Source organism: Manis pentadactyla, chromosome 9 (assembly GCF_030020395.1).
Source record: "Manis pentadactyla isolate mManPen7 chromosome 9, mManPen7.hap1, whole genome shotgun sequence".
Taxonomy (NCBI): domain Eukaryota; kingdom Metazoa; phylum Chordata; class Mammalia; order Pholidota; family Manidae; genus Manis; species Manis pentadactyla.
In genome coordinates this window covers 123,906,455-123,927,248 of record NC_080027.1, presented here as the reverse complement: position 1 = coordinate 123,927,248, position 20,794 = coordinate 123,906,455, and the positions used below count along the sequence as shown (strand labels likewise).

At 48.2% G+C, this 20,794-nt stretch overlaps 2 long non-coding RNA genes across 2 annotated transcripts in view; one reads left to right on the top strand and one right to left on the bottom strand.

The window, feature by feature from the left end:
* Window positions 1-16,718: 16,718 nt before the first annotated feature.
* LOC130684978 (uncharacterized) lies at window positions 16,719-18,159 on the bottom strand. Its single transcript, XR_008999447.1, has 3 exons — window positions 17,929-18,159; window positions 17,295-17,377; window positions 16,719-16,809 (listed from the first exon to the last, which is right to left on the bottom strand). It is a non-coding gene; the product is annotated as an uncharacterized LOC130684978 (long non-coding RNA).
* Window positions 17,217-20,794, top strand: part of LOC130684976 (uncharacterized) — a 29,237-nt gene continuing 25,659 nt past the window's right edge. The window contains exon 1 of the long non-coding RNA XR_008999445.1: window positions 17,217-17,429. This is a non-coding gene — a long non-coding RNA (uncharacterized LOC130684976). The remainder of the gene's footprint in view (window positions 17,430-20,794) is intronic.

Sequence of the window (20,794 nt, the reverse complement as noted above, 5' to 3'; positions counted from 1 at the left end):
GGTGGAAGAGTGGGGAATTGAAGAAGGACGGGGCACACCACCCTAAGCCATTCTCTTCCTAGGGGGCTCGTCCCCAGGAGCCACTCTCCCCCCCTTCCCGGAAGTTCTAAGAGCTCATACATATTCATAATGGAAGGGAATGCTGAGACGAGATATTTATTTTGTTTATTAAACTGGCATCTCTGCAAATTTATAGCAGAAAATGAATGTCTGTTTCCTCCTAGGCTTTCATAGTCTGAGAGTTGAACTGATGGTGCCGCCCAGCCTGGCAGGGAGGGGAACCAGGCCATCTGGGCCTTCGCCTGACTGGAATCAGCCCGCAACAGCTCGCAGGGCAAAGACAGGCTCCAGCAGAGGCGGAGAATGCCCACTGAGTGTGGGGGGCTCCATAAGGAACGCCCCTCTTTTCTCTGCCTAAGTGAGAAAAAACAAGAAAGATAGACCCAGGAATTGTAAAGATAGAGACAGCAAAAAATTATTTTAACAAGATGCCTTTCACATGGGCTTGCTAATATCCCCTCCCTTGTCAAAAATTATCTAGTATAATCAGAAACTTGGAATTAAAGAAAAAGATGTTTGTTTTTTCCTCTCAGTGTTATACTGGGCAGTTGTCTAACAGAGGCCCTGAAATTTATCATTCTCTAGGAAATGAGTCTTTGCTTGATTTCTATTAACTATGTATCAGGGACCAGACTCGTTAACATTCGTTACCATTACATGTTAGTTTGCGGATTTTTGTCTGATAGAGATGCAAATGATTTCCATTCAATAGAAAAGAAAACTGCAAGGCAGTAGTTTCATTGCACACTAGGGTATGAGGCTGTTTTGCATCGAACTTAAACTTTCCTTTCCTGACAAACAGTATAATTCTCTTCATGAAATGCTCTTACAAACCAGCTTTAACGTTCCCTCAGTAATGAGTAAAACAGGTCTTTGACGCATACTCTATATTTGTGTGGAAATCATGCTTTTAACTTTCTTGAGAATTATACTCTGACCCCCGTCCACTGCTGAGGAGCAGGTCTGTTCTGAGGGGCCAGAACATATTCTGTGAAGTTCAGCGCAGCGCAGAGCAGTTAGTTCAGAGTGCAGAGGGCAAGGCGGACTCCAGGAGGGCCTGCTGTGTGTATGCAGCTCTGCCTTCAGAGTCACTCCTTACGGAGGTCATACCCTTGCTCTTCAGGCGGGGTGAGAGACGCCGGCGGGGACAGAGGCCTGGAGCGCCTAAAGGAGCCCAGCGTGAGAAGCAGCCGCAGCCCAGCGGGAAACCAGCCACTTGGGGTGGGCAGTGGATGAAGACGGACAAAGGACCTTTCCTGGTGAGGTCACTAGGCCCACAACTCCAAGGTCATAGCCCATGGCTGTTAGAACTCTACTTGCCTAGAGAGTGAACCTTCTGTGACCCAAGATTGGGCTGACCCAGGTCACCAGGAGTAGCCGAAGGTTAAGGAAGAAAAACAGAGACTTTCTGAGCATCACTGCTGCCTGGACAGCCCTGCCTGCATCCTTCCCCGTGGTGTCACCTGGGTTAGCCTCAGGCCCCAGAAGCTCTGGCACCTGGAGGATCAGCCCAGCCACATCTCCCATGACCGCGGTCTTTCACTCGCAGACCAGGGAGGCTGTATTTCAGCATTAATTAGAGAAGGAGAAGAAAATACTTAGGGTCTTTCATGTATCAGGCACAGACTAGATGCTCTTGTATATTCTATATGTTGTCATCCTCATGACAACTTGTGAGTGAGAACTTCTTATCTGGTAGATAAAATAGAACGGAGAGGCTAACCAACTTGCTCAAGGCCACAGAGCTAATTAAGGTAGAGATGGGATAAGAATTTAGATGTGTGGCCCCAAAGCCCGTGTTGTGGCCCATTCATGCAAGTAGGGCACCACCTGTGAGCCAGAGGCCTGCGGATCCACAGTGTCTGATCCACAGTGGGCCAGAGACCCACGGCGCCTCTCCACGCCGAGGGCTCAGACAAGCCCTGAGCCTTCCATGTTCTCTTCCTCCACCTCTGACCTTTCCCACCACTTCCATGGAGTATATAAAATCAAATGTGGTCCCAGGAGTTCAGTCCATACCCGTTGCCGTTTCTCTTGGAGATGCCCTCACTTGGTCCCGGAGAGGTTCTTGTAAGAGCCAGCTAGCTGCTTCACGGGCTGATGAATGACTGGGGCTGACTCAAGCTGAGATGGCCGTTTGAGAAACCGCAGACCAGGCAGTGCCACCTCCTCAGCAGCCGAGGGCTCCCTACTTCCGCGGCTCTTGGCCGACTGGTCCACACCCGATGAAAAGCCTCTCACAGGACAGTCTGTCCTCCACAGCTCACTAGTGTTCCACTCCCCAGCCAAGAGCCTGAGGGCCCTGTTCTAGCCATGGAGGTGATGTCAACACAGGAACAGTCTATCTTTTTTCTCCTCCCTTGACCCCAATCTAGGAAGGGCCAGAAACAGAGGCAGAGAGGGGGAGGATGGGAAAAGGTTCACATCGTCCAGTAGATGTTCAGGCCCCGTCAGACAAGGGGCTGTGATGTAAGTTGGAAGCTTTATTACATTAATTCCTAAACTGAGACAGAGTTTGGCAACTTAACATGACCCAAAAGACTAATTACCTAAGAGTGACCAGGAAGGCGTAAGACGGTGTGACTTTTTGTGCAGGAGTAGAGGAGGAAATTTTCCAGCTGAATACATTTTCAAGGGAAGTGGGAGACAAAATTAAGTCCGTCTGTGATTATAGCCCTTGAGTATATAGCCGTTCTGTGTGTGCGATGTCCAAGTGTTACTTCACGGAGGCCAAGTGGGATCTGGGCTCTGCTTCTGGGCCTTTGCCTTAACTGTTTCCTGGCAAGACTGCCCGCCCGGCTCCCTTGTCCTGTCGGGGTTCTGTCCTTCCACCAAAGCCAGCCTTTTCCTAGGTCGGAGATGCTTGAGCCAGTGGCTGGGTCGTTTCCATACAAGTCCCCGAGCCCCCAGTACGGCTCCAGACACAGAATAAGCCTGTTAGGCGCTGAGCCATGTCCCCCTTAAAATTCATATGTTGAAGTCCTAATCCACTATATCTCAGAATGTGACTGTATATGGAGACAGGATCTTCAAAGGGGTAATTAAGTTAAAATGGAGTCATTAGGGTGGGCCCTAATCCAATATGTTGCGATCCTTTTAAGAAGAGGAAATTAGAACAAAAACACACACAAAGAAAAGACCCTATGAAGACAGGGAGAATTCAACCATCTATAAACCAAGCAGAGAAGCCTCAGAAAAAACAACAACCTGAGAACACCTTGATCTCAGCCTTCCAGGCTCCAGAACTAAGGGAAAACTCATTTCTGTTGTTGAAGCCACCAAGTCGGCGGTATTTTGTTACGCAGCCCTAGGAGACTAACAGCCCCCTCCAATAATATTTGTTGAATTGTTTTTGAATAATACAGATTTTAAGTATCATATTTAATGTCTTCCTAACACTTCATTATAAAGACATCTCATGTTTTATTTAACCAGCTGCTATTGTTGAACTTTTGATTGTGTCCAAATGTTCTTTACTATGAAGAATGCCTCTGTGAACGCTATTGTTCAAAGAGCTTTTGGTGCTTTGTTGCATTATTTCCTTAAGCATAAATTTTCATGAGCAAGATTACTTGTCAAAGACAAGAACATGTTTATGGCTGTCAAGGATTATACCAATTTGGAACAATATCAGCATTGAACGAACGCACCCGTTTCCAGAAAGTCTTGCCAGAGCAGAATTTATTAACTCTAAGTCACTGAATTCAGAGTCAAGAATGCTGCTTTTTCCCCACCTCTCAGCTGTTGCTCCTATAAGTCAGGGGTCCTCCCATGCCCAGTGGCAATGCGCTCTCCCTGGCAAAGTCCCCATACACTTCTCAGTCCTGCTGAAAATTCTCTTTCTCCAGAAAACCTGTCTTGGTTTACCTTGCACGGCTCTGATCCACCCCGTGCTTTGCCACCCTGATCTCTTTGGACTGTCTGCCAGGTTGTTAGGCAACTGGGTGCTGTAGAGTAGCATGGATGAGAGGCCCTAAGAGGAAGGCTCTGGAATTCCTGGTGATAGGGCCCCTCAGGCTGAAATGTTGATTTCCTCACTTTGATGAGACAAATGAAAGAAATGAGATCAGATTGTACTTGAGCTGCTCAAGCAAGCCACAGTTGCACAGGTTTTTGAGCATGCTAGGGTGGCGGTGAGAGCAGATGGTTCCAGGTGACCGGTGTGAAGGGTGCCACTGGGGGACGATGACCACGGGAGCCCTACCAGGCAGGCAGGGTTGAGAAGGCAAAGGGTTTGGCACCATGCTAATGAATGCTGGTCTTCGCTAAATTTTTCTTTGTTGGGAAGGGAAAGGGAGCACTGAAGGATTCAAAGTAGGTAAGCAATCTGACAGAGTTGGCCTGTCATGTATCCGCCAGGCATGTGGGAGATGAATTAGCAAGGGGAGATACTAGAAGCAAGGAGGTCCTTGGAGGTTGTTTGTGTTCCTCCAAGAAAGAGATTCCTGGGGCCTGAGCTAAGGATCCTCGGTATTTTCATGCATGCTCCTGCTATCTCTTCCAGGAGTCTGGTGGGTGGAACTCCTGGGGGTCACAAGTGCCCTGCTTTCTCTTCACGTGTCTCCCTAGATGGCAGCACCATGCTCGGCTCCCTGAAGCATTTGTGACTGTGCAGAGCCCTGTCCCAGGCACCGGGAGGATCCAGTGGGAGAAGGAGCCAGTTCCTCCATCTTCGGGGAGCTCCCAGTCTATGTGTGGATATCTAGAAGCCACAGGATATCATCATTCAAAAGGACCTGAGAGATCTAGTCAAACCCCTCATTTTACAAATGGGGAAATTGAGGCTTGGAGGAAGTGACACAAGACAGGAATCAGATCTCCCAGCCCCTGGTCAAGGGCAGGAGCCACTTCATAGCATTTTCCATGGGGGAGCATGGTGCCTGCTCTTGGGAAACTTGCAGCCAAGCACAGAAGGCCCCCCAGGTAGCCAGCTGGGCAGGTGGGATGTAAGGCCCAGGTGAGCCCAGACACCAGCGCTCAGGTGTAGACAAGCACAGTGCAGTCGTAAAGAGCATACTCCCGGGGGCAGCCAGTGACCGAACACCCACTGTGAGCCAGGCTCTGTGATGGTGCCTTCCCCGAATGCACACACGATCCTCCCTTCTCATGTGTGAGTTGATACGGTTATTCATGTGCATGTTAGAGATGAAAAGCTGGACCTCAGGCTCAGAAGAGCTGCAGCCCGACAGAAACCAGGACTGGCCACCTCCTAAGACACTCCTGCCAGGCACCAGGCTGCCTCCAATGAGGCACGGGTCTGGGGGTGATGAGAACGGGTGTGGTGGCGAATTTCATGTCGTGTAGCAGAAGGAACACAGAACTGGGAAGCACAGACCCGGGTTTATAGCCCAGCTCTCTCCCTGCCATGTAGTAGCAGATTTCAGGAAATGGCTCAACCCCTCCTGGCAGGCTCAGTTTCCTATACAATGAGGTTAAATCTGCCCTACCTACCTTACACGGTGGTTGAGAGGCTCAACCAAGATATCATGTCAGAAATCTGCTCATAAACTGCAAAGAAAACTTTGTGTGTGTCAGTGAGAGGGCGTCTGAGACTCAGACCATCTCCAGAGGCCTGGTGGCTGTAACACAGGAAGGAGAGGGGTGCCCATGGCGTCGAGGGGGGTGCCTAGACCGAGCTCTCTGACCAGAGCCGGGGCCTGTGCTTCCTGGCTCCATTTGTCATGCAGTCAAACACCACTATGAACGAACGCATCTGCCAAATGAGCAGCTTCCCCAGGAGCGTTTGCTTCTCCCTGTTTGTAATAAGCCTCTCAAAGCCAGAACCGGTTTCTCCATCAGGTACAGGGATCATGGCCTGTGTCTGGCTCAGCAGTCTCAGAGCTCCCAAAAGGAAGGAAGCCACCACATGGGATGACAGTGAGGAGGGGACTCCGGAGGTAGATCCTGGCTCTGCCACTCACCAGCCCTGTGGTTTGGGGAGCCGCTTTACCCCCCTGGATTCCAGTTTCCTCATTTGTAAAATGTCAGAACAATAGAAGCCCTCTCAGTCAATGGGATGGGGACTGGCAGTTAAGCAGGTGATCTTAAAAAGTCAATTAAAGCATGAAATCATAAAAAATAATACGTACATACTTTAGACATTTAATTTCAAGTACGTGAATAAATCAGTCTTTTGATGTAAGGCCAGGCCTTTGGGTTTGCTGGTTGGATTCCAAGATGATTTTCTTGCGTGAACCACACTAGCAAGGTATCATCGACGACTTCTTTAAAATGGAACAAGAGTGGAAAGACTCTGGATAAAATGAGAGTTCCTGTGGCCAGGATTCTCACCTGGCCCTGGTTGACTAGCTCACTGCACACCTGTGGGCAATACACGGCTGTTGACTATATAAAGAGCCCTGCCCAGTGCTCTGGGTGTGACACGGTGGCAGGGTTGCAAGTCTGCAGGAGAGCAGAGCAGAGGACAGAGGCCCAGAGGACGGCTGTGTGGACAGAGGGGTCCAGAGGCAGAGACCGGCTTGCTGCAGGCAGACTCGCTCTGAGTGAACGGGATTTTATGTGACTGACCTGCCAACTGGAAATAAAGTTGGGTATAACCCTTTCACCCCAAGAACATTTTGCTGTCAATTTCTTTGGTCACATTGAATCCATAGCGAACTTGCCCGGGGCTGAAACCCACTGGCAAGCCAGACTCTTAAAAAGAAACATGGCTATAAAATTTTTTTAGATGTTTATGACTTTATTCCCAATATTTTACCATTGTCTCCCCCACCTTATTGGCAAATTTTGACGGACTAACTTTTCCAAGTATTTCCAAAGTCTTTATCCAGTTGTGTTAAGGAAACACTGTTGGCTGTCACCGTCAAACCCCAAGAATGTATATGGTTCAAGAACAATAGAAGTTTATTTCTTATTAACATAAAAGCCAAAACAGCTGCTCCAAATTGGTGAATAGCTCTGCCAGCATTATTCAGGGACACAGGTGCCTTCATTTTTGGCTATGAGATCTTCAATATGTGCCTTCAGAGTTGCTCTTTTGGGGTGAATCAAGTGAGAAGCAGGGGAAACAATGATGAAGGCACACCTACTTCTCAGCTTCCTGGCTTGACGCATTTCATCTCCCTCACATCCCACTGGTGAGTAGAAATGGCTCCGATCCAATGCAAAGGGGTCTGGGAAATGTAGTCCAGCTGTGTGTCCAGGAATTGGAGGAAACAGGTTTGTGTGGGCTAGGCAGTGTCTGCTGTGTCAGCTGTCACAGAAACAACTCCCTTCATCTTTGTACTCGTATTTCATTGATTTATTTTTATTTTTATTTTTTGGTGCCAAGCTTGAGAAATTCTAACTTACATAATATGGGACTAAATTACCTAATCATAATCATTGGAAAATTACAAGGTCCGGTAACAAAAGCGACTAGGCAAGGACAGCTCTGCTGATGAAGCGCAGCACACGAACATTCTAGACAGTGGCGAGCTTCGAGCATTCTGTGTGCTGTGGGTATCTCTCACCGTGTTTTACAGAGGAAACAGAGAACATCAATTAGGTGGGTTGGTGAATTGATGTAGGCAAGTCTACTGAGACTTTCTACTGTTCCTAGCTCGCAGGGTTGTTGAGAATATTAATGAGATGATCCATGTAAGGTGCTTCCTATCACCTTATATCAATAGTCAGCCTCAGGATGACTGGCATTCTGGCTGGAAACTCCTCGTTGAGGGCAGTGTCCTGGGCATTATACAGTGTTTAGCAGCATCCCTGGTCCCTACCCACCAGATGCCAGTGGTAGCCTCCTAGTTGTGATAACCTAAAATGCTCCCAGACATGACTAAATGTCTCCTGTAGAGAAAAATCACCCAATTGTGACCCACTGCTTTTTATGGTGCCAGGCACTTAGTAATAATTTATTACATTTTGGTTCCCATCTCTGCACCCCCCACCTCCATGCCTTCCACCCACGATTCCTCTGCCTGAATAGTAAGACAGTGAGTCCATAAGAGCAACAGTCCTCTTGACTTGAAAGTGGGAAAAAAAAGAGTTAATAATATATTGAATTCATGCAGCATTTTGCCAGTTTTCTAATTGTTCATACATGGGTGCTAGGAAAGAAGATTGCCCTGTGAGAATTAAAATAGTAAAACTCATATACAGTGAATGTGGGAATAAACTGAGATGTTTTCTGAAAAGTGTGACTGAAGAGTTTGCAAATGCCCTAGACTCCAATCAAAATAAATTGGGTGTAATTTCAGAAAGATAAAATTGTAATTTGCTGAGGGTAAACTAATCAGTTGTACCCTGTTCAAAGACTGTTACAGAAATAGGGAATGACCTAGTTCTGTTTTGGTTTTTTATTCTTATAAACTGCTAAAGGAAACATCCTTGTTACCCATCTACTACTTCTAACTGTGCATGGATAAGTATTTCTATAGGATGAATTCCTAGAAATCAAATTAGGATGCAATAGATACTACACACTGCCTTGCAAAAACTTGGTATAATTTAGATTTCTACTCCCACCAATAATATATGTGATTGCCCATTTGCCAAAATTGTTGATCATATATTATTTTACTTTTTAACTTTAGGCACTATGATTGGTAGAAAATAGTAAACCAGTCTTGCCTTAATTTGCTGGTGAGATGAGTTTCTAAACTGTATTATTTTATGAATTACCTTTTTAAGTAGTTGGATTGCTTTTCTTATTAGTTTACAGGAACTTTTTTTATATAATGGATAGTAATGTACTCTCTGCTCTACATGTTGCAAATATTTTCTCCCAGTCTGCTTCTTAACTTTTGATTTTATGATATCTTTCTTTAAAAAGAAGTTTAACATTTTCATACTGTCAAATCTGATCATCTTTTCTTTTATGGTTTCTGGTATTTATGGCTTACTTAAAAAATTTTTTTTCTTGTTATAATGTTATTTTCTTGTACTACTTTTGTAATTTGAGTTTTTTCCCCATATATTTATATCTTTAATTCAGGTAGAATCTTACTTGTGTATATGGCGTGAAGTGTACATCTAATTCTTTTCCAAATTAACATGTAAGAATCCCAACACCTCATCCCCAATTATTTGAAATGCCATTATGATCACTTACTAAATTCCCATTTATATATAGTTTCTTGACTCTGTATTCCAGCAATATCTATTCATATGCTAATGCCATACTGTTTTAATTCCTGAAGCTTTGTTGTGTGTTTTGAGATCATCTGCCATTATTCTTCTTTTTAACTATTTCTTGGCTGTTCTTGCACATCCTTCCCCTAAGATAAGCTTTAAAGTCTGGCATTGTATTTTGCACTGTATACAAATGTATTGAGGCTTTGCTTCTACAATGTAGCAGCTGTTGGTGGAGTAAGACTCCCTGCTTATGGTCATTTTAGTCAAGTTCTTTCCATTGAATCTGGGGAGCTGTCTGTCTGTTCTAAGGAATTCTATTGGTTATAAGCAGTGACAAAATCTGTTGGGTCAGACTGTTTCCTAAGTGCAAAGCCTGCTAGGTTATTTAGAAACAGCACTGCAATCAGTATGAAGTGACCACTTCTGCAGAGGCTCTGTAGTTTAGCAACAACTTGGGCTACACACAATTCTACCTTTTGTTTCTATGTATTCTGCCTCAGAGGGGGAAAATGATCTCCTTTCTCTTGTTTACTCTTAAGTTTGACACCCAAACCTTGCTATGTAATTGTTCCAGTAAAAGAAAGCATTTCGTGATGTAATGCATCAAGACATTTATCTACAGGGTATGCAGTGGGAAGCTCTCAGGAGGAGGCCAAGACCCCCATTTCCCAGTTATGCACATTTCCAGCTATTAGGATCCCTCATTTTTCTAATCAAGGCATTAACTGTAGCCACAGAAAGGGCATGGCAGAGAATCCAACTGTTGCAATTTGGCGAGATGATTAATAATTGCTTGATATGGCTCCTAGAAACTCACAATGCTGGCAGAGCAGAAAGGTCATCCCACAAAGGGATTAGCTCTATAATTGCCCTATGTGCTTTCAGCGGACCACCTAGACTGGAGTTTGTCCCTCTCTTGCTGTTTACTGGAGGCTGCAAGAAAGAACCAGCACAGTCAGCCCAGTGTTTTGCAGCTATAAAGTCCCCCAAAGCTTTGACATCAGTGAGCTAGACCATGTCTCAACCCCAAGAGAATGAGAATGGCAGTTCTAAGGCCACTGGCCACTTGCCCTGGAAGGAGAGACTGTTCATACCCCCTTTTCACTACTGCATGAACCCACATCCCTCCCATTTCAACTCTGGAGCCCACTCCATGTTTTCTCTGTCAGTCCACTGTTCACAAACCCTCTGCCTTATACTATTTGATGTCTTAGAAAAGCATGCTCCCAAATGTGGTGCCCTGAATGGTACAAGTATGCTGGCACCTTGGTCCAAGACTGTGCCTTGCAGGCATTAGTGTTTTCTAGCTGCAGTGAAAAGGTTTAGAAGCACTGGAGTAAAAAGTCATCTGATTAGAAGAAATATAATTCACTCAAATGTAGCAAAAAGGAGGAATTTACTGAATGACTACAGAGGTGTTTCATAAAACCATGAATAGAAAACACACCTGGGCCTCAGAACAGATGGGAACTAACAACTTCCTCTCTCTCCCTCTCTCCCAATTCCATTCCCCGAGAAACTTTCTGTGTTCCATTTTAATTATTAAACCAAATATAGCTGCCTCAGACCTGAATTCACATAACTTCCTATTTCTAGAAAGTTTAGGACCTCTGAGGCCCCCATTTCAAAATCCTGAAAGAAACCACTTAATTGACCCAGCACATGTCAGGTGGCCCCTCTAGCCATGCCTGGTCCAAATGCAATGGCAAGAGCCGTGGAGATTTGTACCCCACCAGCTTCCTTTTGGGGACATGGAAGGAGACACAGGGGCTGGGACAGGCTCAAACAGGGCAGACAGACTGACCTACCCATGCACCGTCAGGTTCTAAGACCTGGAAGGTGGAGTTGGTAAATTGACCGAGGTGAAGGCTCCTTTAGGAAGCATCTGGGAAGAGAATCACGGGCCTTCCAAGGGCCTTCCTATGAATGCCCAAGAGATGTGCTCAGCTCTGTGAACTCCGGCCATCCTAGTTTTGTCAGTGAAGAGTGGAAAGGAGACAATGATAGTCGTCCTAGAAACCGTCTGCTGAAGGCAGGGTAAGGATTAATGTTGAGGAGGTAGAATCTTGATGGCATCAGTCCTAAAGTATCTGACAATTCGAGTACTACCACTAGGGAGAATTTGTTGAAATTCCTTTTGATCTGCCCTGATTCTTTGGATCTCCCACTTCTGTGCTGCACAACCCTGACATTCATGGACCAGGGTCAAGAATTTTTCATGGGAGGAGTGGAAAATGCCTGGATCCCTTTCAAAGGAATTGCTACATAAAGTTGTGGGGTAACTCCAGGATCTAAGGTTCAACAGGAAGCTGAGTGGGGGCTACAAAGTAAATCGTCATAGAGAATAATTCAAGGGAGGGAGATGTGTGTTGCAGATCTCTGGCATCATAATCAGCTGAGGCGCTCGTCAAAATGTAGATTACTGCTCTGGTCCCAGATCTACCAAATCAGAGTCCCTGGGGTGGAGCGAGGCATTTGCACTTTAACAAGCTCCCTAATGTCTGGGAACCTTTACCCTAGACCTCGAAGCTACAGTCTTTGGAATAAACCACTCGCTTCAATCAACACTCAGAGTCTCAAAACCATTTGAGAATGTGACTAAAACAATGGCACCTTTTCCCAGAAACACACACTCAAATATCCCCCCATAATCAGGGGCTTCACCAATTCCCGAAACTCTCCTGCAAACCCTGGTTAAGACCCCTTCACTGGGGAACATAAAGACCCTGAAATGTCTTGAGGAAAAAGGAAGAGGGCAACATAAGCAATTTAGGGAAGAGAATGGAGGAGAGGAGCCAGTTTCACAAACTCACGAAGGTTCTGGAATCAGGAAGGTTTTGGCCCCAACCCCGGCTTAGTCACCTGCCAGCAGTGTGACACCAGTCAGATTACTTAATCTCACCAGGTCTCAGTTTCTTCATCTGTCAAATGGGAATGATATCTCCCAACAAGATTGTAAAGAATTTTAAATGAAATAATATAGCTGAAGCCCTGAACATAATAGCTGACACATAGCTGATGATAAAGAAATGATATATACTATTTTACCTGTAGGTCAATAGGTCAGTAAATGATCAGGTTATCCTTCTGAGGAATGAAGACAAGAGAACGTACAACGTGGAAGTCCCTAACGGAGATAAGATAGCTGTGGGGAATCCTGCAAATCTCCACTGTTGTGTCTACTTATTGTGCCAGCAACATTTCCACTGGAGAGAACCTTTCCTTGCCATTGTTACAGAAATCAGCAGGCCAATGTGATGAGCAGAGAAGAAACAAAGGCAGTGGGTAAGGGAATGTGCTAAGAGCACAGAAGCAGAGAGAATAGAACAAATGCAGGAAAGAATCTAAGTCTTCAGAGCTAAAAGGGACCTTGGGGGATGAGCTGGCAAGCCCGTTATTAACAGAACCTCCTAATCAGCCTTTTTTTGTGTGCATCTCTTTACATTTTGCCAAAGATAATATTCACTTTGACGTTGCAAAGCCTTAGTTTGCTTTCTGTGCATCCTCTCTCCGTAATTGAACGTTAGGCCGCCCTTTTGTATAGGCAAATTGGCCTCATAAAAAGAGCATTATAAATTTGTGAAAATACAAACAAATTCTCCCAGCTCTGAAATTCTCCTTCGACTCAAATGTTTGACACAAATAATTTAGGGGTGATGGCATTCCTCGAGTGCAGTGCAGGCGGGGGCAGGAGGCAGAAGCTCATTGTCCCACTGGCCGGGAGAGAGAGCTGCCTTCCCGCAGTCTGGGAGACGGAGCCCCAGCTCTCTAGGGAGGACGAGGCGCTGGCCCATCGCTCCTTGCCGGCAGCATGGCGTTGAGCGGAAAGTGGGCTCCTCTCTCCTGAAAGCATTATGGAGAGGTGCTCTGACTCTGCTGTAACCTGAGAGCTTTGACCCTCTGGCAACTAAAGGCCAGGCTTCAGAGAGTACTGAGCTGGGAGAGGGGGCTGGAGGGGCCGGAGCCCAGGCAGGACTGGCAGTGACCGCATGGATGGACTCCTGAGCCCTGGAGCTCCATGCGACTTACTGGGGGCGCCACCTGGGCCATGCCTTGCAGGGACCCTTCCCTGTGCTTCCTCGCTGTTAGGAGGTGTCCTGGGCAGGGACCAGGAGAGCCAAGGCCACCCTCCCAGAGCCTCTTTGGGTAACCCCCAAAGGACTTACTCCTATTCCACGCTCATCTGTCTAGAAAGGGATCAAAGCCACTGCAGAGTGCAAGGACGCTGGCTTTGGAAGCCCGGTTGTTTTGGCAGCCATGCTCTTCATCACGAAGGCGTCATTGCTCTCCCCCGTGGGCAGAGGCACATACACCACACCAGCCAGCTGGTGGGGATGCTGTGTTAAGTTTTGGGAGCTGCTGACAAATGTACCTGACGACCGTCACTTTCTCTCAACAAATGAAAACCATTGAATGTACATTATGCTGCTGATCTCCAAGTCCATGGCAACATTTATTCATTTATTTAAAACATGAACGAGCTCCTACTCTAGGCCAGGTGCTGGGTTAGGTGCAAGGGAGGCTCAGATGAGTAAGAAGCAGCTCCCACTCACATCTTGGGAAGATAACAGCTTACTCTAATACCCTGAAATAAGGGTTGCAGCTTGTATTAATTTGGTTTCCACTCTTGGGCAAAAAAAGACCTTAGTAGTTCGTGAAATCTAAGAAACATCAAAAATCAAAACATGGGCAAAGGCAGGGAGGCCTCAGGAACAAGTGGAACCTGGGATTTGAAGGCTGTCAGAACTTTGTCCCTCTCTCTGCTTCTGCCTGCGCATCCAACTTATTTTCTCAAAAAGACCAGTCCTGTCCCTAAGGAGGAAATCAAGTTGACATCAGACCCTGATCTTAGTTGTTTGGTGAACTCCAACACTCGGAGCCCTTAATTCTTTCTTCCTGCTTGAAAAATCCTGCGGAGTCACTCTGATTGGTCCATTTTGTATCAAATGCCCGCTCTTAGGTCAATCGCTGGGTAAATAATATGCCCTCTCCTAAAGAAAGCCGTTTACATGTTGGTGCAAGGAGAGCAGAATAAAGGAGGGCGAGTGCCTCCAGATTAACCCCAAAATGCGACATCATTTTCTTCCCCGGGTAGGGTTGCCAGGTACAATGTCGGGTATGCAAACATCACATGGGGCATATTTATACAGAAAAAGTATTCGTGTTCATCTGAACTTAACTGGCTGCCCTGCATCATTTGTTTATTTACTTGTTTGCTTATTTGTTATTTTTTTTTGAAGTATCAGTGATATACAATCTTAGTTTCAAGTATACAACCCAGTGGTTCAATAATTACACATATTATTAAATTTTCACCCCCACTAGTGCAGTTACTACCTGTCAATATAGGAAGATGTTACGGAATCATCAGCTATGTTCTCCATGCTGTACTACTATCCATCCCTGTGACTAACTTATATTGTGACTGAGAATTTTTGTGCCCCTTTATTCCCCTCCCCTTCCCCCACCACCTACCCTAGTGCCTCCCCCATGGTAACCACCAGTCACTTCTCAGTGTCTGTGGGTCTACTGCTATTTTGTTCATTTTGTTTTGTTTTGCTTTTATATTCTACAAATAAGTGAAATCATATGGTATTTGTCTTTCTCTGCCTGACTTATTTCACTGAGCTTAATACCCTCTAGGTCCATCCATGTTGTTGCAAATGGCAGGATTTCTTTCTTTTTAATGGCTGAATAATATTCCATTGTGTGTATGTACCACATCTTTTTATCCATTCATCTATTGGTGGACACTTAGATTGCTTCTATAACTTGGCTATTGTAAATAATGTGGCAATAAACATAGGGGTGCATGTATCTTTTCGAATCAGGATTTTGTTTTCTTCGTGTAAATTCCTAGAAGTGGAATTACTGTGTTGTATGGTATTTCTATTTTTAGATTTTTGAGGCATGTCCATACTGCTTTCCACAGTGGCTGCACCAATTACATTCCCACCAACAGTGCAGGAGGGGCCCCTTTTCTCCACATCCTCGCCAACACTTGTGATTTCTTGTCTTTTGGATGGTGGCCATTCAAACTGGTGTGAGGTGATATCTCTCTGTGGTTTTGATTTGCATTTCCCTGATAATTAGCAATGTGGAGCACCTTTTCATGTGCCTGTTGGCTATCTGTATTTCTTCTTTGGAGAAATGTCTGTTCAGGTCGTCTGCCCATTTTTTAATCAGGTTGTTTATATTACTATAATCAAATCTGACAACGCTATTCCTGGGGCACTTCAAGGAAAAGGGTGGCGTGTCTGGCTGCTGGGTGATCGGAGAGAGCAGTGCTACTCAGGGGTGGGAGAATGACATTTCCCGGTATAGTCCTTCGGCTGTGATGCTCAGGAACTGACATGGACTAACTTTAGCAACAACAGGGACTGTATTGAAAGGCTACTGAGCCAGGCCACCTCCTTGGACAACTCCAGAGCTAGCCCTGAACTAGTGCAATGTGGCCGCTCTGACCGCAGGGGGGCTCCCAGAACAAAAAGGGGAGGTGGGTCACCTTGCCCAGGAAGGACAGGAGCTGGGCCACCCCCAGCCTGCAGCTCAGCTTACCTACTGTGTCCCACCTGCTGGCCCTAGTGCAGTTCTGCCCTCACCTCCTCAAGAATGCACCTTGTAGTGCAAGAGTGAGTGACAGCATTGGAGGGTGACCTTGAGTTTGCTCTGATGAATGAATCATGTAGACCCTGTTCAACCCATGAGCAGAGTAGTAAGAGCTCATGGGTCAAGACAACTCGGTCCTAGTGACTGTGAATGGGGATGTGGGGGGGACTTGGTGAAGGGGGGAGCCTAGTAAACATAATGTCCTTCATGTAACTGTAGATTAATGATACCAAAATAAAATTTAAAAAAAAAAAGAATGTTGAGGGGCTGTTACCAACTATGTTGACACAGTTAATTTAAAATTCGCTTAGTGCAAAATTGATGAGTCCAAAAACGTTAGGATTCTATGAAATAAATGCATCCTCTTGCTGCATCAAAAAAAAAAAAAAAGACAACCCGGTCCTAACTGCCACCCATTTTGTTGCCTGGGACACAACACTGGGTTCCCAGGAGAGACACTCTAACTGGGTTGGGGTCACATGCCTGATCTTTGGACAAGGCAGACATCGATCCCCCAGAGAAGGCAGTGGGTGCTTCCCTGGAGGGAAACCGGGATGCTGTGAGCAGAAGAAGGCAGAAGGGATACTCAGGGAAGCGACCCCAGCAGGTGCCTGTTCTGATGACACCTGTGAGCTCTTCAGGACTGAACAGCTGGCCCTCCAGCGTCCTTGCCCCATGGAGCCGCAGGCCACGGAGGGAAAGCTGGCCAGCTGCAGGCGCGACCAGCCACCCAGCAGTCCCTCAGGCTGGTGGCTGTCCACAGCAGCGTCAGGGCAACCAGACCCACCGGTCAGGTGTGAAGGTGAAGAAAGAGATTTGTCGCTAATAACGCTCAAAACACTTCTGAAGGAATCCACCTTTAAAAAAATTAATGACAGCAAAGTCCAGACTCTGTCCTCAGTAGTCATTCAGACTTCCTGGCATTGCTGCTGGCATTCCTGAGTGGGGCAAGCGGGGGTGGAACTGGTACCCAGACCATTACAGCTGCTCCCAGCGTCCTCAGAAAGCCACTGCCTCTCCTGCTCTGCCTGAAGGACTGAGCGGCTTTGCTTCCCTCTGAAATGGGAGTGGGAAAGGCTATGTCTTAATTTGAGTTGGTTCATGGGTGTGGGGCCCGCATGTGCGCATCATCTACTGCCTGGTATGCGGCAGAGACGATGAGGGTCTTGAGGACAGGGACCTAGACTTGTCCCCAGCAACCTGACCTTTCCTGGACTGAGGGGAGTGAGGAGAGAGGAGACGGGTCTGGGGCATTCAGAGAGCTGGGACCGCGCGCTGCTCACCAGCACATCAGCTGCAGACCAAATTAAATGCTACATGTAAACACTCAGAACAGTGATGGACACAGTAAGATTCTAGTAACTATTGGTTGTGGTATTTGTACAGTTAAGATACAGATTCAGCTGCTGTAACAAAGGCTATAATACTAGTGGTTTCACCAAGAGACGGGTGCATTTCTCTCTCAGTAATAGTCCTCGGATAAGCAGTCCAGGACTAAAGGTGGCAGTTTGACGGTGCAGGAGACCCTGACTCATCCTTACTTGTCACTCTGCCATCCTCAGCATGTGGCTTCCATCCTGAGGTCTAAGATGGCTGCTCCAGCTCCGGCCTTCACATCCACATTCTATCAGAGAGGACGGGACGAGGGAAGTGGAACATACGACTTTCCCTTTGGGGTAAGTCTCCCCCACTCACATCCCCATTGGCTGGAACTTCATCACAAGGCTGCAGCTAGAGGCCAGGGAGGCTGCAAGACACGATCTTGGATCTTGGGCTGGGGAGCCAGGCACCTCCCTGAAATGCTGAGCTTTATCAGAAAGGAAGAAGGGGGGCGATGGACGAGTGGGGCTGGGATTAGTCCCTACTGTGTTGCTGTTTCTGCCGTTTCCCTGCAGAGTTGGACCTTCCCAGAGTCAGTTCCCCCAAACTCTCAGATCTCAGAGAGAACACAGAAAAGGTGCAGGTGCAGGGCAAGAGCCTGGGGCAGTTGAATGGGGACAGAACACTGTGCTGCCGGTGAGGAAAGTTATTACCCCACCACCACCACCACCGTGCTCTTCCTGCCTCAGCCTTTGACCACTGGGCTTTGACATATGCCCCCCTTCCTCCGGGCCCTCCCTCTGGGGTCCCCCAATTCAGGCGACTCCTATCCCGTCTCCTTCTCTCTATTCCCACCTTATGCGGTCCCTCCCAGTCCATACCCAGCGCCCCATACTGCTGGAGAATCCGGGAATTCCAGGTGGCAACGCAGATCTCCCTCTGGTGTCACCGCCACCCCTAGAAGGAGGCAGTCTCCTGCAACAGGAAAACTGGGCTAGCCAGCAGCTGGCCCCCGGGGCCTCCTCGCCCACACGGAGCCTCCTCCTCACAGCTGTACACATGCTTCCTTCTCTTCCTTCCTCAACCCAGGGGGCGGCAGAGCCAGGCGGAGGGACCAGCAGGCTCGGCTCCAGCACCGTTCCCAAGACGACTGGCCTGACCAAGCCGGTCACTTCCCTCTGGCCTTCCCTCCAGGCCCGGCCCCGCTCGGCCAGTGCCCATTCCACCAGCCCACATCCCGTCCACCCCCACCTTCCCAATCTCTCGCCAGCTTCTGATAAAATTCTCCCTGCCCCTGGCACGCCTTCCGGGCTGCAACACCCCCCTACCTTTCTGGCTGGGGCCAGCCGGGGCCAGCCCAGGGGACCTCCCTTCCCTAGCCACACCTCCTTAATAACCCTCTGGAAGAGGGAAGCTGACAACCCCTGTTCCGCTCCGATGAGCTGACCCTGCTTTTTCCAGTCACAAGGGCAGTCGGAGGCCAAATTTTCCATCATGGAGAAAGGCAGGCGGGAGTGAGGGTACAGGGGTATAGGCAGCATGGGGTGGCCACCCAGCCCGGCCGCCTCCTGCCTCCTTTGGTTCAAATTAGAGGACGCCTTCAGCAAGAGCAGATGCAGCCCGGTTCTGAGAGCTGGGCCAGGCATGGCTCAGCTCAGGGAGAAAGGCAGAGAGAACACATTTCTTTTTAATGGGAAACAGATTTGAGAGGGGAAAAAATGAGAATTACCAAGGAATCAGACTCCAGAAATCCCAGCAGAGCAGCGGGAGGTGCAGCCTCCCCCAGCGGGCCTGCCCAGCCTCTCCTGCCTGCCGCAGGGCTGCGTCTCCGTCTCCGTCTCCGTGTGCATGGCCCTCCCGGCCACCTTTCCCGCTGATCCCCCAAGCGTCCCACGAGGCAGGCTGATGGGATCACCAGCCCACTGGGCCAAGGAGAATCCTAAGACTCCACGAGGTTAGGAGATTGCTCAAGGTCAGCAACAGAAGGGGGAGGGAACACGTGCCCCCGCCCCAATCCCAGATGTAACTGTGTGATGGCGTCACCGGGTCCCCCCAGTCTGCAAGGGATTTGCATGTATTTGCTTAAGTTATGCATCCGTACAGGGCTCTTTGCCTATATTTAGATGTAATGAAATAACTTTACCGTTTTTGAAACTGAGATGGGGGCTATTTTAAGGTAGCCAAAGGTTACCTAATTCATGCATCATGCATGCAAAGCTGTTTGGGGAATTGCACCATTACACAAACAGTCCTACAACCACAAGGGCTCCCAGAGAAAATCCTTTTCCCTTTTCCCACCGCTGGTGGAGAGAGCACCCCTGCACCACTTCAGAAGGTGAGGAGCTGCCCCCTCCCGCAGCAGTGGAACCCAGGGCTGCTGTGTTTGCCATTAAGAGGAGCACTGGCCCCGATCAGGGCTCCAGGAGGTCAGGGAGGAGGACAAATACAAATCAGGGTTTTCGTCTGCAAGGATCAGAGGCTCCTCTGTCTCCCTTCTGGGCCTTTTGCGTTGGCTTGCATCTGCCTGCGAGGAGAGCCTCCTGGGGGCCAGGCACCGTTGCAAGGGATACAGACTCGAGTGAGCCTTCGCCCTTGGCCCCAGAGTTCTCAAAACAGATGCAAAAAGTGCTCATATCACAATACAATGACACTTAAGGAGACAGAATTATGTGTAAGCACTGTGGGAACAGCGCAGGAGCACTTGGCCCAGGGGAGTGGGGTGGTTGTTCAGGGAAGTTTCCAGAGGCAAACAAAAAACAAAAAAACTGAGCAGTCTTCAAGGATGAGTAAGCGTTGGCGGAGGGGCTGCAGGAGGCTGGCGGCACAGGCTGTCCCCGCAGAGGGGACAGCGTGAGGATGCCGCGGAAGCAGCACCCAGCCAGGCAGGTGCCAGGGCTGGAGAGTCGGGCCTCGCGGGTCTGAGGGTTTGTCTGTGGGCGGCGGTGGTTTTAAGGAGAAGAGTGGTTTGGTCACGTGGGACGTGGGTGTTCCTGGCGGCCCCGTGGGGCTGGCAGGCCGGAGGGAGGGAGGTCAGTGAGGAGGTGGAGGCCGAAGTCCAGAAAGGTGTTGACCATCTGAGCGCGGGCACTGTCAGCAGCATGAGGAGGAGAGAGCAGGTCCGAGAAAGATCTAGAAGGTCAGTCAGCAGGAGCTGGTGAGGGGGTAGACATGGAGGGAAGCTGAGCAGGAGGAAAAGGGGGCCAAGGCCCCCCTGAGGTTACTTCAGACAGACATTGTTCTTGTTCTCACAGTGGCAGAGATCTGGGAGCCGGGAGGACGATGCCGGCAGGGAGGCGGGGGAAGGGCAGGATTTTGTACCATTTTTTAATAGCCAAAAGGAGCTGTTCGGCGGCCCTTCAGGCTCAGGACCTTCCCCGTTGGAGGCTGTGTGACTCCAGCTGCCTTCACGTTCAGGCGACATCCTACGGCCGCTTGAGGATTTAATTCAATCCAACAAATGCTCGTTGAACTGCTACTTCTCGTAAGGGAAAGGGGCAAAGACGAGCTCTAACAGTTATTTGAGGACTTAAAGTGTGTTGGCTGAGTGTTAAGTGCATTTACATGTAATTTCATCTCTAGTCGCAGTCCCCTCAGCCCTGGGGGGCAGGGTCACTTACCTCCAGCGCCCTGAGAGGTCGGGCAATTTGCCCAAGGTTAGGTGGCACATAGGGGATAGCGCCAGGATGCAAGCCCAGTAGACACATTGTTCCTCAATGAAGCC